General features: G+C 48.8%; 1 protein-coding gene across 6 annotated transcripts in view; it reads left to right on the top strand.

Annotated features, from left to right (window-relative positions):
* Nucleotides 1-13,699, top strand: part of LOC147707527 (lebercilin-like) — a 318,405-nt gene that overhangs the window by 100,829 nt on the left and 203,877 nt on the right. For 2 of the 6 annotated variants that reach the window (XM_086926541.1, XM_086926537.1), the window contains exon 1: nucleotides 13,180-13,354. The exons of 2 other annotated variants lie outside the window; for them this stretch is intronic. The gene's annotated coding sequence lies outside the window, so the exon portion shown is untranslated. Of the gene's footprint in view, nucleotides 1-13,179; nucleotides 13,470-13,699 lie in introns of those variants that run through there. 2 more of the 6 variants (XM_086926540.1, XM_086926536.1) reach the window with 1 other exon arrangement.

Genomic DNA, 13,699 nt, shown 5'->3' with positions numbered 1-13,699 from the left:
TTTGTCAGTGTGCTCAGCCCTCTTCATAATATCATCGCTCATTTGTTATTTCAAACTCTCCCCATTTAGCAACTTTGCTTCAATCATTTGCTTTTAATACCAATTGATCTAACATTTTATTCACGAAAGAAAAATGAATTTCTCCATCACTTCATTTTTCTATTTTTTACCAAAATTCAATGTTAAATACATTAATGGCAACTCATGTTCATCTTCACCTTCCCCTTCTTCTGCGTCTGCATCCTTTAAAGCTGGTAGATATTTTAATATGTGCCATCTTTCAGCCCGAGGCAATTTTTGAGCATAAGCTGTGAGAATGTCTCCTCCAATGACTTGTACGTAGGCCTCAAATCCGTCTTTCCAATGCTCCCAAGGTACATTTGGTTCCCATGGCATTTATGAAAACACTGTAGCGTCCAAAAATCCATCAATTTTGGTCTTTAACATTGGCCTTTTTTTCTATATCGCCCTGTAGGAAAGTAGGATCTGCTTTAATGGTTAGCCCCAATTTTTGCTGGTGTTATTCCGATTTCTGACTAGTCTGATTGAATCAGGGCCCCAGTTACTGTACTCTCTCCCTAAATTTGACTATGCTTAGTGCTTTGGTACCTTCTGTGAGAAGTTAGCCTGGCATATGATGTCCACTAGTTCTAGTGGGCAACTTGCACCAGTTTAAACGACCCTTATTGATGGTGGTTGTAAAGTCAACCTTATAGAAAGCTATCCTAGTGGTAGCATGGACCAGCAGTCGTCAGGCTAAGACTTAGAGGCGAGTTAAGCAAGTTGTTTTACCATATATAATCCCTTGAGTACCTAATAAAAGCACACCACACAAGGTATATATCAAATATATATGTATTTATTCTAAGCATAACCCCTCTGGACTCTTTATGAGGTCAGAGGTAAAAGTACAATACAAGGAACTTAATTGGCATACGATAAGTTGCACAGTATACGTTTTGACAAACCATATAATAAAAGAGTGGTATAAGAACCACAAGAGAATTAGAAATCAGGCCTAAGGCCTGGGGAATCGCTGGGGCTACTCTAAACAACCATAGGTTAGGATGCACGAGGCCCATGGGAGACGCGTGCAGTGACTAAACACAGCCGTGGGTTACCATTGACTTTCTATGGGAAACGTTGAAGTCACAAAGTTACAGATTAAGGGCACAAAGGAGTGAACTACTATGGAGCCCTTTTAGACTAGGACACTAGGAGAGTCAATACCCACGGGAGCACCGGAGTACTCGAATTAACTCACCCAGGGAAGCCGGGTGCATAGGTGTCTTTTCGTGTCGGGTTTCGTCGTCGATTCCAATGGAGAGCTGCGAAGAAGAAGAGGAAAAGTGTCCGGATGGATCCAAGGGTGGATCGAAGATCTGAAGAACATGAAAGCAGAAGGGACGGAGTCTTGGGCACAGGCCAGTGACCAGGAAGGAACCAGGCGATTTCGGGAGTTTCCAGGTGAAGAAGTGAAGCTTGTCTCTGCAGCCACGAGGACTGAAAGGCATCGACGACGACCAGGAGCTGTATTCGAGCTGTCCCACAAAGGATCTAGTTGACTGCGGTGTTGGTATCCAGATTGGACCCAACAAGCCTCTTGCAAAAAACGCAATCCACTCAGGAGATGAAGATTGGCTTCAATGCAGACCAGCAAGGTCTGAGGAACTTCTCTTTTGGGGAGAAACTGGAGCAAGCCGGGAGCAACCAGGAAAGCAGTTCAGTTTCAAAGAAAAGTCTTCCAGGGGCTCACTAGCCAATGGGCAAGGAACCGGGAAGACGCGTCGAGCTGAAATGCAGGAGCGGGCCCCACGGGACACTCGTGGAGTGTGGGGATCTGAGCTTCGGTGCAAATGTGGCTTCAAGCACCCCAAAGCACGACTTCCAAATACCTGGGGAAGTGAGTGCAGCTTGCAAAATGCAGGATGTCCAGGAGTTCCGGTCCCACGTCTCTCGTGTCTGCCAGGGGTCTCAGCTTTGCTGGGAACGTTGAGTAACGTCAGAGATGTCTTGAAGTCCGTCTCCTGTGTCGTAGAGTCTTCGGGATCCGGCGGGAGCCTCGACAATGCAGACCGGCAAGATGCTTCTTGGTGCCTGTTTGAACAGGGTGGTCACTCCTTATCCACAAGGGAGATGTCTTCCAACTTCCAGTCGAAATGGAACGTCGAAGGTCCAGGATTTATGTTTCAAAGTTTCGTCCAGGGTAATCTAAAGTCCTAGGGACACAGCTCCTATACTTATACTAAGTTTGGGGGCTGGACTACCTGAATGGTCCATCCTATGGGTGGACCTGGGGAGGGGTGGTTACACCCCTTCCCCTTTGTCCAGTTTCGCACCAGAGCGGGGCTGGAGTGCCCCAGCAACTGGTTTGAACCGGGCTATGCATGGAGCACCCTGTGTGCCCCAGGCAGTGTCTGGAAAATGCTTTCTGAATGCAGCCCTCCCTTCCCCAATACACTAAAGCCTGTCTGGGGAGGTGCCAGCACCTCCATGGGCAGGAAACCTATTGTCCAAGCCTCCCCTGCCGGAGTTTCGTCCAGCAGCAAGAGATCAGACTTGTGTCTGTGGCAGCAGCATCCATTTTGTGATGCGGAGGCTCTGTGTAACTTTAACCGGGTATACCATTAACTACAAGTCTTCACCCTCTAGAAGGGTGGAATACTAACCCCGCCACCAGGTCTGGCGAGGGGGGGGGGGTAGTATTCCAAAGTGTTTGACACCTTACACGACATGTTTTGATAAAGTCAAACTAAAGTTAGCATTAACCACAAGGATTATAATGCACTTAAGAGTATATGGTATTACAGCTCCGACACGCTCTGGCCCCCGCAATAGCGGACATAACGTCCTTACCAGAATTTAGCCCCTTAGAAGCTAAGATATTTATGGGGGAATTGGAAACCAAGAAAATTTCGACTATATACCAAACATGGGTGACCCATTGTTCCCCCTCTCTTGCTAAACTGCGGGCGGTCTGGGAGGATGAGCTGGGGGAGTTGGAGGAGGAAGACTGGAGGGAAGCCCTGGAGGCCCCTAGGGGAGCAGCGATAGTAGTGCGCCTGCGCTTTATCCAGTTTAAGTACCTACATAGGGCGTACTTTACGAGGGAGCGACTGTGGAAGGTGGGGCTGATAGCCTCCCCGGAGTGTCTGAGGTGTGGAAGTGCGATAGGCTCCTTCTTACATACGGTATGGGAATGTGTACGGCTGCAGAGATTTTGGACTGGCGTGTGGGACTGCCTCGAGGAAGTTTTGGCATGGGAACTCCCCCGCACACCGAAACTGGGCCTCCTTCATGTTATGGAGCAAGTAGGGGGTAATAGATACAAACAACACCTGCTTCTTCTGGGTCTCACGGTGGCCAAGAGGGACATAGCCCAAGCTTGGAAGGCCCCCAGGGCTCCGCTGGTAGAGGTGTGGAAGCGAGGCATGGACTTCAACATGGGTCTGGAACGCCCAATCTTTGAGGCAAGGGGCTGCCCCAAAAAGCACTATCGGATCTGGAAGAAATGGGCAGACTATAGGGGCCTGTTACTAGACCCCCCGACAACTCGGGCCTCTGATATAGACCTTATTCACACTGCCCCTGAGTGAACTGAACCACATGCTGTTATTGAGATGCTTAAGCTCCTGTTCTGGACAATGTCAACACCGTGCAGGGTGGGGGGTGGGTACTGGGCTGAATTACGGGGAGGGGGGGGTTCAGGGGAATGTTGATTGAATATTTTGATTATAATTGCACTTATAAGCTCACTGTCTTCCTGCTTCAATGGAAGCAGTGTTTCTTTTCTATTCTGTCAACTGCTAAAACCAAATAAAATGTGTTCTGGAAAAAAAAAAGAGTATATGGTATGGCAAGATCATAGAACAGCTATAAGGAGATGGTTCCGAAAGCTGCAGAGGGGCTCAGCTCATGCTAGAGCACCCTCTCACATAAAACCAAGCACTCTGCCTGCTATAGGAGTGACTTATAGGTTACCATGTGTCTATATATAAGGTAGATACAGATATACTATATCTAAGTAAGGGCTGATAACACCACCTTACCCAGGCTGTATGAACAGACCTGTGGTGTCAGTTTGGAAGCCCAACCAGGGGTGGCACAATCCATGCTGCAGCCCCTGGTAGGCCTTGAATGCACCTATGCCCTGGGTACCTATGGTACACTATACAGGGATTCACAAGGGTGACGCAGTAACCAATCTGGTATGTACCTAAAGAACATGGTATCAATTTAGAGAGAGAACAGCTGGGCTGTGGGCCTGATTACCAGGACCACAGCCACACTAAAGTCGAAAAACCAGAAAATCACAGCAAAAAGTGGGGGTGAGCATAGGAAGCAGACCCTACTCTCCTACACCTTCCCAATTGGCTACTGGTGTACCCATGTAAGTCCCTAGTATATGGTACTAAGATAACCAGGGCTTAGGTACACCAGGCGTCTCCCATGGGCTGCAGCATGTATTATACCACCCATGAGAGACCACTGAAACTGTGACTGCAGGCCGCTCTTGCAGCCTGTGTGAGCTGGTTCTAGCACTATTCACATCAGATATAAGTTTCCTTATATCTGAGGTTACTGCACTTGAAACTTATAAGTCACCCCTAGGGTAGGCCTCCTAATCCTGAAGCCAGGGTGCTAGATTATAAGTGTGAGGGTGCCCTGCATGTGCAGGACACGACCTACAAACCCCGGAGTCAATTCTCCAGGCTCTGTAAGTGTGGCCAGCCATTTTATACATACAGTGGACTTCAAGTCAATTACGAGATGTCTACCTAAATATTGGCTGCTCCGAAACCGGTCGTGTTTGGTATGAAATATGTAGGAATCATACCCCAACATAGATTACAGTGTTGAATGTAAGGTCCCATGTACTGTTGGTATCCATAGGGAGCCCCCCTGTATTCCTGGTACCAGCCTTTCAGGGTCTAACAGCAAGCTAGTTCTGCTGCCGACCAGGGGAAGGTAGAACAATAGGTTTCCTGTCACAGGGATGTGCGACCACCTCCCAGACTGGACTCAGTGTTTTGGGCTGGGGTGTGGGCGCTTGGTGCCCTCCTTGCATACTCCAGTTGCTCTGGCTTTTTTAGGTGACCCTGGTGCGATTTGTGGAATACTGATTTCCAGCTTTGAGGCCTCTCTTGACTGTAGCAACATTTCGGAGTGTGGTGCTCTGTGGACACAACCACGATTGTTGTTCCTGGGACCACGCCTTGGGTAAGGATGGGTAAGGGCAGAGCAAAACTAACAGGAGTACCACCAGACTAGGAAGATGATCCCCGGAGTTGAAACAAGGGAAATCGGGGTCGTTGGTCCCGGTAGACCCAGTGCAACAGCAGCTAACCAAAATATTGGATGCTATTGTCGACACTAAAGTCACTCTGCATCAAGATATTATCACTGTGTCAGTGGGGCTGGAGCTCCTCAGAGCAGACCATCAAAAGCTAGCAGAGAGGGTGAAAGTAGCAGAGTCCTCAATTGCTGATCTCCACCCTGCACAACAAGCACTGTCGCTCCAAGTTGCAGAGCTCTCTGATAGGGTCCGCACGCTAGAACATAGGGCTGAAGATGTTGAAGGGTGCAATAGAACGAACAACATTAGGTTGGTGGGCCGCCCTGAGGGGGTTATGGGCAGGGACATGATCGTTCTCCTTGAGCCCTGGCTGCGCACAGTGATCGCACCAGGGGGCTTGTCGACATTCTACACTCCTGAGAGGGCTCACCATGTCCCGGCTCGACCGCTGACGCTGGGACTGCCCCCGTGTCTGGTTGTAGCAAAGCTTCTACATTACAAAGACAGAGACGTACTACTGAAAAGAGCAAGGACTGAAGGCTCATATGTAGTGGACAATAGCAAGGTCTCGGTATTCCCCATTATGTGGAGTGGTTTGGCTCATTAGTTGGAGGCGGCAGACCCGGAAGCAGAGAACGGCCCGAGACCAGGGTTCAATCCCCGACGCGGCAGGGTCGTGGACCAGGGTCAACGGACTCGATAATTCTCGCCTCGGTGCCTACTCTAACCAGGGATCACACTCGGCAACTCTGGGCATTAAGCTTGCCTCATCTCTACAACGGCCCCACACAGACGCCGGGGATGCCTGGTTCCACCCTGGAGATACCCAGAAGGGACCATCTCACAGGGAAAGCCAGGACGGGTTCCCCAGAGGTCTTCAGCGCCAGGACGCTCACGGGCAACAGTGCGCTTTACAAGTCCCACACATTTACATTATGCAATTGAAATGTACCTTGTTTTTTTAAGTTAAGAAAGCCCTACGGGAGGAGGGTCTACAGTATTCTTTGATCTTCACTGCCTGCCTCCACATAGTGTTGGAGGGGAAGACGCATTTCTGTGATTATCTCAAGACAGCATGTGAATGGCTCCAGGACTACAGATCTGGGGGGTCACCTACAAGGGCGGAGTCCGCCATCATACTTTGGGCTTCTGGACTCCGGAAGAGATCCAGGAAGAGGTCTAAATGGGGCCTGAAAAAAACAAACTTATCCCAAACTTAGAAGGAAAGGGCTGCAGCCCTTCAGGTGGTGACTGTGATCATGAAAGACATGGAAACTATCTCGGAGGCTGGCTCGAATTCGGTGAAAGGGACTGAGGTGTCGGACTCTGACTCCTTCTGTGGGGATAGTGCCTCCCTACTGATAGCTAATCAAGGGACTTTGAAATACAGATCAAGCATGAATGGTGCCTGTCCCCCTCGTGACAGGCTGCGTCCTGTTGAACTGCTATATGGTCTGGCTGAGCCTTATCGATGTATGGGCCGGAGTAGACTGAGCAGGAGATTTCTCCTTCGGAGCCTGGTCTTTCCCTTCTAGAAGGACCACTCCTTTGGTTGGTCTGGGTCCTCTACCGAGGCTGATGGTTTATCAACAGTTTGGGCGGCTGGCCATTGCCAGGGTGATCTGGGATTGGGGAGATAATGATTGTGGGTATTTTCTTTATGGTTTGGTATGCTCAGATTGCAGGGGTGGTAACCGATGTCCTATCTGGGGGCATAGTAGGTAGGGGTTTGGAGGAGGGCATAATATATAAGTACATTTTCAACCAGGGCAACTGGACAACACAGATTGAAGTTTCGGACGTGGAATATAAGGGGGATGGGCTTAGCCATTAAGAGACATATGGGCAGATGTACAACCGTTTTTTGCAGTCGGGAATTTGGCCCCATGTACAAACCATATTTTGCAAGTTGCTAATCTATTAGCGACTCGCAAAATATTGTTTGCGACTCGCAAGTAGGAAGGGCCGTGACAAGGGCGACCCTTCCTAACAGCGAGAGCAAATGGCATGTACCATTGTTTTGCAACCGCATTTGCGTTTGCAAAACACTTGCAGTTACCACCCTTTTCAAAAGGGGAGTAAACCATTCACAAATACCCCTTTGCAAATGGGTGCGCAAAGGGGCCCAGGGACCACTGCCTGCCCTTAAAAAATAAGACTGAAGAGTTGCATTTTTCTTTTTTAAATGCATTCCATTTTCCTTTAAGGAAAACGGGATGCATTTTTTAAAAACCTGCTTAATTGAAAAAACAGTCACAGACATGGTGGTCTGCTGACCCAAGCAGGCCACCATCCCTGTGAGTGCTAGCCATTTCCAACGGGGTCGAAAATTGTGCTTGCCTCATGAATAATGATGAGGCATGGAATTTGCTACCCCATTGGGAATTGCAAACAGTGTCTGAGACATTATTGTACATTGCATTTTGCGACTCGCAAATTGCGGGTTGCAAAGTGACACAATTTGAGTGTCACAAAATGCATGCTTCGTACATCTGGCCCATAATGTGCATTGATACATAAAACGGTGGGGTTTGCAGGAAACCCGGCTACAGGAGACACATTTCCTATGAGGGGAGGTGGAGGAACTATGCAAAAGATGGAGGGGGCAGATATTTGCAACACCTTTTTTTAACATATGCTCTGGTGTGTTCATCTGGATATGGGAGGGGCCTTCGAACCAGTGCATACCCTGATAGATAAGGAGGGCAGATATGTGCAGCTAACTGGGAGATTGTCTGAACCGGATATTACAATTGGTAGTACGTATGCCCCGAACCAAGACCAGGTGACTTTCCTCTATGATCTCTCAGCGCATATGACCTGACAATGGTGACCATGATACTTGGGGGTGATTTCAATTGTGTGGCAGATATCTCCATGGACTGTTCTCACTCCCCACTGCCTGGGGCCCAGCCCACTGCAAGGCAGTGGGATTTTGGGACTGGTTGAAACATTGTGGGATGGAGGACATTTGGAGGATATTCCTTTTTACTCACTCATTGACCACTTACATACGAGACTGGATGCCTTCTTATGTTCCCCTTGCTTTAGCGGTACTGTCACACACACTCAGTATCTGCGACGTACACTTTTGGACCATAGCCCGTTACTGATGGCCCAACAACCCTTGGGGAGGCAACCTCTGATTCCCTTATGGAGACTCAATCCCTTAATGCTGTAAGACGTCTGTTTCAAGGAGACCCTGGGCACTTTTATTGATACTTATTTTTCTAACAATGTACAAACAGTGTCAATGGCACTGGTGGAGTGGGAGGCTATTAAAGTGGCGGTACGGGGACACTGCCTTGGACAGTCGATACGGGTGCAAGGAGAGCTCCACAGGGAGATGGAGGACTTGGAAGGCAGACTGCACAGGCTGGATAATGCGTAGGGACTGGAAGTCTCTGCTTAGGTAAACCTGCGAGAAACACAGGAAGGCCCAGCCGCCTGTTGGCATGGCTGATTAGACTGGCGATCCGAGGGGCACCGATCACCAATGTCCAGTCTGAGACTGACAAGTTTGTTCATGATCTGGAAGCGATCAATGCTTTATTCTGTGTGTATTGTGAAGCTCTATATACTGCCCCTCCTCCAGTTACTCAGGTGGAGCTGAGAGACTTTTTGACTCCACTACAGCTGCAGGTGCTGGACAGACAGACGCAGGAATTGCTGAGAGGTCCAGTGACGTTACATGAGATTCGCAAGGCCATTACCAACATGGCCACGGGTAAAACGCCGGGACCGGATGCTCTTCCTGCAGAATTCTATTCAGTGTATGCTTCAAGACTGGCACCCCAACTAGTGACTCTATATGCAGAGTCTTTGAGACTTGGGTGGCTCCCTGAGTCCATGCAGGATGCACTTGTGAGTCCGCTTCCCCAAACGACGGTTCCGGGGGCCTTGGCCGTAGATTGCAGACCGCTCTCCATGCTCAACAGGGATTTTAAGATACTAGTAAGATCTTGGCGCTCCGTTTGCTTCCCTGTATGCCCACCCTAATCCACACTGACCAAAATGGGTTTATTCCATCTCGGAATGCTACCTTCAACCTATGCAGACTATACTCCGTGTTGTACCACCCTGGGGGGGCGACTGCTACCGCAGACGACCCTCTTCTCTGTAGACCTGGAAAAGGCCGTTGTCGCAATATGTTCTGATTATTTATTCAAGACCAGGATACATATGGGTCTTGGAGATAGTTGGGTCAAAGTGTTATATGAATGCCCCGATTGCGTGAGTTAAGACGGGTAAAATTGTATCCACACAGTATGCGAACTGTTGCGACACCAGGCAGGGTTGCCCTCTATTGTCCCTTTCCTTTGCCCTAGCGATCTAGCCACTGGCTGCACTGTTCCAACAAGGGGGTGGGGGGATGGGTCTGATGGTGGATGGACGTGACAATGTAATTTATCTGTATGCAGATGACCTACTGATCTATCTGAAGGACGCCATAATGGCGCTGAGCATCCCGGGATGGTTTAAACTCCTGTCTGGTTTAAGAGTTAACAGAAATAACAAAATGCCTGTTCCCTGTGGCTGGAGCTTTGCCCTGACCCCAGGATCTCCCTGTGGATCTTAATTGGGTACACCCCACCTTCAAGTATTTGGGTATCCATATCTTTCACTCCCTTGAAGATTTGAGAGAGGGGGGTCTGGACAGGGCTTTTCGATCCCTTAGGTACTGTGTTCCCTTCTGATGCTCTTTGCGACTACCTAATATGGCCTGAGTTTTCCTAGCTAGAATGGTTATGCTGTAGAATTCTAGCCTCCCCTAAGAGTGTTTCCCGAAACACGAGGTTGAAAAATAAACAGTTCAATGTAATGCATATGACTTATATGGCACCCCATAGACTTCAAGTCACCTATAGTGGTGAAGTAGGTAGATCCCTGAGGTGTAATTATAGTGTTGCAGACTTTGCACACATGACCTGGACCTGTGTCACGTTGCGTTCATTTTGGGACCAAGTGTTAACAATGATAAGTACGTCATTGGGGCGCACACTTGAGAATGCTTGCTGGGGCTTTTTCCCTGACCACCCAAACGGAAGGTGGCAAATAGTTTTATTGATTTGGCTCTGGCCCTAGCTAAGAGGAGGATAGCAATGACCTGGAAATCCGTCAATGGGCCAGTGATAGGTACCTGGAAAGGGGATGTAATTTACTGGGCTGGGGCAGAATTCAAGAATAGTCAAAATGATTGACACGCCGTCCCATAGCAGAGCAGTGGAAGGAGGTCTTTGACGCCAGGCTCATAGCGGTGAAGAGAGGAGTGAGGATGAGAATCGGTCTGAGTAGGAGAGCTGATGTAGTTAAGGACCCTAATGTGCGTGCTGCACCCTGTGGAGACGCCCGTACATAGGGAGGACACTGGAGTTAGGTATTGCAGGGTCTATGGAATTACAGAGGCGGGGTACCCCCCACTGGCCCATACTGCCCCCCAGGCCACTCTTGTGCTACCCCACTATGTGTAGTGGGGTAGCACAAGAGTGGTGGGAGGGGCTTACCATCAGCGCGTGGACCGTGGCGGCTCCCAGTCAACGTGCTGCCCCGGCCCAGCTCCTGGCGACTGAATGAAGCCCTCAACGGCGCTCATGTCCCCTACCTGAAGCGGAAGGTGTGGGGCACCTGCGGGGCTACTCCGATCGCCCCTGGTGCCGCTGAAACGGCTAGATCTGCGAGGAGACGCGAGGAGAGGACGGCAGCGGGAAAAATTGCAGGCCGGAGCCCTGACGAGAGCGCCAATGACTTCAACCCTCAGTGGGAGGTACGCTGAACGGGCGAAATTTAAGGGACGCAGTGGCTGCCTCTAGTTGAGGATAATCTCGGGGGCCTCTGTAGCGGCAAGCTCTCTCTGTGTCTCATGCCTGCGGGGGTGAGCCCTCTTCAAGGATCCTTGGCGGTGACGTGTGCGGAGTGCTCTGCTTCTCCCCCTCGCCTGCACCCCAGCGTCACACCATGCCCCAACATACCCCAACTCAACAATGGTGGCAGTTGAGGAACAAGCCTGCGAGATGTGCGAGGCGAGAGTGGCGAGGAGCGCCACGAGATCCGTGACAAACGTGGTGTCAGCGAGGACACTACCTCACTGAAGTCACACTGCTACCACGATCTGCCTGACATTTGCAGTGCCTTAATGGGAGGTGCCCACCCGACGACAGCAACCCACGATGCCATGGCGCCTGTGGTCTTTCTTCTCATCTCCCACCTGGGCAACATGCTGCTGGTGGGTGACGGGCAGCCGTACCACACCACCACCTTCTCTCCTGGACTTCTTAACTTTTTGTTTTGTCCTGGCCGCCATTTTGCTGCTGATTTCGGACACTTTTCTATAGACTCTGACCCTCCATCCATTCCCTCGTCCTTTAACCCTTTTCCCCGTTGATGATCCTCAAATGTTTCTTCCCTTTTCTGCTTTGCCTTTTCTCCATACCCTTGCATCCCTCCCACCCTCCCTTTGTGCTGTGACTGCATCCCCCCTCCGACCCCACTTATGGAACTCTGCTTTTCGGAATATAGAGATAACTCTAATCAATAGTATATGTAGTAGACCTTTGTACCATCTACCATTCCTATGTGACTCTTAGAGTATATCCAGTCATATCCCTTCCCTATGTATATAGAGATAACTCTAAACACTAGTATATGCAGTAGACCTTTGTACTATCTACCATTCCTTTGTGACTCTTAGAGTATATCCATTTGTATCTCCTTGTGTGACTTTACATCTTGTACATTTGCAATTTTTTTCTGTTTGTATCCTTTATGTAACGCATGTAATCCTAAATCCTTATGTTTTTCAACTGGTCCGTATGTAAGGCGCTCTGACACCTTCGGGTAAAGTTCAGACTTGGTAGGGAATAACCAGAGGTCCCCCCACCCCTCCTTCTTACGAACCGACTCCCCCAGACCGTATTCCTGAACCACTGTGTTACCCACCTCCCCACACAAGTTAGTTATGAATGGTTGGGTTTAGCTCTTGTTTGCTACCAAACAGTAGGCATTTCCACAACACCTGGTCGAGCTAGGTTGAATATTCTTGGAAACGGTACAATTTAATAGGGCTCAAGTCGCACTGACACTATATGACACTATATAACACATTATTAGGTGTCTACAGTTATAGGACCTAACTGGGGGGCACCCCCAATGATTTGCTAAACTGTATTTTGAAATGTGTCTTGTGCAATGCTGGTAACCTGTCAGTTTCCTTGACAGTTCAACAAATCCAAATAAAAATATGTTAGAAAAAATAAATAAATACAATTACAAAACATTACAATACAAAACAATACAATAAATTAGCTACTGAAAGTCAACGTACCTTCTAGAGAGCATTGCATATGACATGAATATCAACATTTCAGAGCACGTGTTGAACACAGAGGGAACATAACGGTGCTGGCTTGTTTTAGGTCTTGAGCCTTGAGTACGGTATAGGGGTTAGGAGTTTATAAGTAGTTTACGGGCTTTGACGTGTATGTTAGCAGCCTAATTTAAGACACACTCCTCAACCTTTACCCTCTCGGTGCAACCGGACAATAAGCCCGCTCGCGGTCAAAGACTCAATCAAGGGACGAGTCTGCTCTAGTATTTATCCAGCAGGCGGAGCTGTCCGCACAGTTCCTTTATCGCAGTCACTGACAGACACACGACTGAAAGCGTAGTCTGCAGAGGAAGGCCTTTTCTTATGCACCAACAGGGTCTGTCCCTTCCGGGGCAGCGGGGAGGCCTTTCCGGTGTGTAGCAGTGGTGGTTTCTATGGGGATGGGTGGGCCGTCTTTTTCTGGGCGGGTCGTTTTGTCTAACCAATCGGACGGCTTGCTGGAAAGTAAAGCCTCAAAGACCCTCCTTGTTTGTTTATTTATTTTATTTATGCGTTTTTATAGCGCGGACTTAACCCGAGCGCTTCACAATAGGAACAGAACTTAGCCTGTCAATCTGTTTAAAACCATCTTTATGATTACCTTCCCTTGTTTTACCGTATCGAAGTTGTTTGGAGCCAATAGGAAAGAAAAGGCAGTCGGATGTTTGAAATCTTCTGTCGCTTGGAGACGGAAGGTATGGCCCATTTTCGCGTGTTTCTCGCTTGAGTCGGGAGGTTTGAGATGCAGGTACTGTCACGTATGTGATTGTACTTACCTAAATGAGATGATGTTTTCTCACCATCGTGACGGTAGGTGATCCTGTCTTTGATCGCGTATTGACTATTCCAATAACGTGAATGATACCAAGTGTTTGTATGTAATAACCGAGCCATCGCTTCCGTTCTTAATCTTAGGATAGAAACCTGCCAAGGCGCAAGGGTAGAACCCAGAGTGCAATCAGTACCGGTCACAACATGTCCTTATCAGTTTGTGATACCACTGGAGTTGAAGCTATAAGACAATTCCATATTGCCCTTTA

The sequence above is a fragment of the Lissotriton vulgaris genome, chromosome 6, assembly GCF_964263255.1.
Source record: "Lissotriton vulgaris chromosome 6, aLisVul1.2, whole genome shotgun sequence".
Lineage (NCBI taxonomy): Eukaryota > Metazoa > Chordata > Amphibia > Caudata > Salamandridae > Lissotriton > Lissotriton vulgaris.
This window is presented reverse-complemented; position numbering and strand designations above follow the sequence as displayed.